At 42.0% G+C, this 4571-nt stretch overlaps 1 pseudogene; it reads left to right on the forward strand.

Moving 5' to 3' along the window:
- The first annotated feature begins 372 nt into the window (after positions 1 to 372).
- On the forward strand, positions 373 to 742 carry LOC140522712 (large ribosomal subunit protein eL28 pseudogene; annotated as a pseudogene).
- The last annotated feature ends 3829 nt before the right edge of the window (positions 743 to 4571 follow it).

Here is a 4571-nt window from a genome sequence, read left to right on the forward strand (position 1 = left end):
TTCTGGAACCCCAGCCAAGGACTCATAATAATAATGTCTATATCCCTCAGTTGGCAATAGACTTTTATTTACTGCAGAATATTCTTCATTCCCTTTTCTTTTGACTCTCTCATTTCTCTGATGAAGCTGTAAAATCCTTAAGGAAAAGGGCTACATCTTTTATCTGTATCTATATCTGCATCTTGTTCAGCACCCTGATCACAACCAGATACTCAACAAATATTTGCTGAATGTCTCCTTTCAGTTCTTCCCCTTAGACAACATCCAAAATGCATGTTTATTTCTCTTTGGAATATTTGGGGGTGGGGCAGGCAGCTCACTTGCCTTCTTCCTTTAAGAAAGAAACCAGTCCTTTCTGTCTCCGGGAGCTAATACGCTGCGGCCCACCTGCAGCATACGGTCCTTTGTAACTGCTCCAGCCTCCTCATCAAAAGCAACAAACAGACATACAGCAGCATGCCCAACAACCTCAAGGCCTGAAACTTGTCCCACTACAATGGGCTGATCCACAGGAAAACGGTGGGCATCGAGTCATCTGCTAACAGCAAGGGCATCATGGTGCTGAAGCAGAGGGCAGGTCAGAGGAAGCCTATCGCTTCCTATGTGAGGACGACAATCAACCAAAATGCTCAGGCCACACTCCATTCACAAGAATAAATACCAGAAAGATCTCTGCATGGCCACTCTTCAACAGCTCAGTGCCATCCTGCAGAGCCAGAAGCCAGTGGTGGTGAAGAAGTGAATCTCCCCACCCAACAGCATGTAAGGTACCTGGCCTGCCTTTGGCTAATAAAGTCAAACTGCCCTCCGAAAAAACTTTCTTTTTACAGCTGAAGTAATTATAATAATAATAGCAATTAATAATGCTTTCATTTACAGAGTTAGCATGGCTGAGTAAATACAGAACTCAAATTGGAAACAGGCAAGACATTGTTGAGGGAAATGCTTCCTCTGTAAACTGTAATATTAAAGTCCCTAAAAGAGGGAATTATGCAAAAGGTCTTCTCTCCCACTGAAGATTCAATCAATCAACAAGTAGGTGTTAAGTACTTGCTATGTGCCAAATACTATTCAAGGCACTGTGGATGCAAAGATACATAGATATTTTACTAATTGATAAGAAAAGATGGGAATATACCTCCTGGGTTTTCCTAGGGATCAGGATAAGAATATGGAAATGAGTCAAATGAGAAGTCTTAGTAAATGTGGCATTATCCTTCAAACACAGGAATATAGAAGATGATGGGATCAGTCAGGGTAGGCTTGGGTATAATACTAGCAGTTGGAGGGATTAAGACATTCTTCAGTTGACGGAAACTAGGAATTCTAAGAAATGAAGAGAGGCAAAGGATACCTAATGCAAAAGCACAAATACTGGAAATGGAATCCTGTGTATACCAATTTGAGCAGATTATAGAGTTCTCCATAAAAGGTGGTTGGTTGGTTGGTTGGTTGTTGTCCTTCATTCTTGAAGAGGACCAAAATGACATCACTATGATAAAGTCAAGTTTCGGTCTGTCCAGCTGTGGCTGATCAGATCAATATGAGCTCAGAATGCTCTACCACAGATTGGGCACAGATATTCCGTGTGAACATTTGGGGTGTTTACTCTAAATTTGTGCACCCTACATTTCTTTTGAGCTGTTTCAATTCTGTTTTGCTCATAGAGCACAGCACCATCTCAGACGTGGGCACACCATGCTGACCTATCCTGTGCCAGTGTCTCCCATGTTGCATAATCAAATCCAAAGTTCTTGAGAGAGACTTTGAAAATGTCCTCATATCGCTTCTTCTGGCCACCATGTGATCACATGCCCCATGCGAGTTCTCCATAAAATAGTATTTTTGGCAAGTGTACATTTTCCATTTGAACAGCATGGCCAAGCTCATTGGAGTTGCACACTCTGAAGCACAGTTTGAATGCTTGGCAGTTTAGTTTGAGCAAGGACCTCAGTGTCTGGTACCTCATCCTGCTAGGTGATCTTCAGAATCTTCCTAAGACAGTTCAAATGGTAGCAATTCAGTTCCCTGTCATGGCACTGGTAGATTGTCCATGTTTCACAGGCACACAACAATGAGGTCAGCACAATGGTTCTGTAGAACTTCAGTTTGGCAGTCAGTTTAATATCTCTTCTCTCTCATACTTTCCTTCAGAACCTCCCAAACACAGCTAGCTCTGGCAATGTGTGTCAACCTCATTGTCAATCTGTACATCCCTGGAAAGTACACTATCAATGTAAGTGAATTTGTCCATAGCATTCAAAACTTTTCCATTTGCTATAACCTATGGTACCACATATGGATGGTGTGTTGGCGGCTGATGGAGCACCTGTGTTTTCTCATTGTTAGGCCAAAATTAGCACAGGCAGCAGAGAACTGATCCATACTTTGTTTCTTCACTTCAGAGGCTGCATTGAGTGCACAATAATCTACAAACAGTAAACCCTACACCAACACTCCCTCCACTTTGGTCTTGGCTTGTAGCCTTTTCAAATTAAAGAATTTACCATCAGTTTGGTAGCTGACCTGGATGCCATATTCATCCTCGCTGAAAGCATTTGACAACATGGCTGAAAACATTATGCTAAAAAGCATGGGAGCAAGTACACAGCCCTGTTTAACTACATTGGTGACTGGGAAGGCACAAGAGTATTGTCCATTATCGAGAACCCTGGCAAGCATGCCATCATGAAACTGATGTACAATACTGATGAACTTCTCTGGGCAACCAAATTTTGACATAACTTCCATAAGCCCTCACAACTAACAGTATCAAAGGCCTTGGTAAGATCTACAAATGTTGTGTACAGACCTCTTCTGCTCCTGGCATTTCTCCTGGAGTTGTTGGCAGCAAACACCATATTGACTGTGCCTCGGCCCTTACTGAAGCCACACTGGCTCTCAGGTAGATGTTGTAATGGTAATTTAAAATGGGGAGATCTTTCTGATTCATTAATAGATCTGCCTAGATTACATGGAAGCCTGAGTCACATGAAGCCTATAGTGGGGAGTTTGCTGAATGAGTGGAACAGGAAGGGTGGAGCAGGAATAGGTGGAGTTAGAGCAGAGCTAAGAGGAAGTTAGTCTTGAGAGCAGTCAGAGCTAGGAAGGATGCAGTCAGCTGGCTAGCATGAGTGAAAGCACTTGTTTGTGATTTTGTTTAAGAGGGCCTACTTGTGATTTGTTTGATGGAGTTCATTTGTGGGAAGCCTAGAAGGGGGAAGGCTTTGGGATGGTGTTGTTCTCTGTATTGTGATTGTATATAGATTTTTGTTACTATGATGGGTTTGGCTTTCTGGTGTCTAAATAAATGCTTTGGTTCTGTTTTTCACATGGAAGAGTCTGTTGTATTTTGTGATTCAGAATTAAACTGTGATATTCATGGCTGCTGTGGGTGATGTGAATATCACATTGACCCTACAGATAACCATCTTGGTGAAGGATCAGCCTATTAAGGAGGACTCTAGCAAGAATTTTACCAGTAATGACTAGGAGAGAGATGCCCTGTGATTGCTGCAGGGCAATTTATTTCCTTTACTTTTATAGAGATGGACAATGGAGGCATCTTTGAACTCTTGGGAGATAACCTCCTCTTGCAATATAACCTAGAAAATTTCAGTCAGCTTTTGTATGAGTAATGGACCCCCTACTTGTAAATCTCAGCTGGAATAGAATCAGCACCAGGTGCTTTGCCACATGAAAGGAGCCTAATGGCATTCAAAACCTCTTCTTCAGTTGGAGCTCCAGCTAAGGAGAGATTGACTTCAACCTGAGGTAAATGGTCAATGGCCTCAGCATTGATGATGATCTGTTGAGAAGACTATGGAAGTGTTCAGCCCCTCTCTCTAGGATCATGTCCTTATCACTGATCAATGTGGCTCCATCAGCACTGAGTAGGTGTGATGTACCACAGGTTTTTGGTCCATAAATAGCCTTCAGGGAATCATAAAAGCACTTTGGATTGTTATTATCAGCATAAAGCTGAATTTCATCTGCCTTCTTATTGACCCAGGAATCCTAAACTTTGCTTATACTTTACTTTTGATGTAATTAAAAGAGAACAAGCTTATAATTGTGGGTGACTTTAATGCTAGAGTAGGCTCAAGACTACCAGACTTGGCAGGGAGTTCTAGGGAGAATGGAAACAGCATCAGCAAGGGTTGCTTACTACTGAAGATTTGTGCATTGCATGACCTTCTTATCAGCAACACTGTTTTCCATTTACCTAAATACAATAGAACAGACTCAGTAAAGCATTCATCAGAAGTAAAGGAACATAGTAAAGGAAGAGTAACGTGAGGTAGGAGCTTCTATTTCCTTGGAGATCTCTATTTAGGAGCTATAGCACATCTGCCCTTCTCTTACCCCATCCTACATCACTGGTAGATGATCTTCCTTTGTGGACTGTGACTCATGACTCTTGAATTGTTTTCTATCCAGAGAGAGCTAGATGAAGCTTCCATTCACTAGACAGGACTATAGTCATTCTGTTCGCATAGCAGCCACCAAATATAAGTTCAAACCTAAGCCTTAGCTATGCCCTAAGTGGAGTCAGTCTAGAAGTCCAGAAG

This window comes from Notamacropus eugenii, chromosome 2, assembly GCF_028372415.1.
Source record: "Notamacropus eugenii isolate mMacEug1 chromosome 2, mMacEug1.pri_v2, whole genome shotgun sequence".
NCBI classification, from domain to species: Eukaryota; Metazoa; Chordata; class Mammalia; order Diprotodontia; family Macropodidae; genus Notamacropus; species Notamacropus eugenii.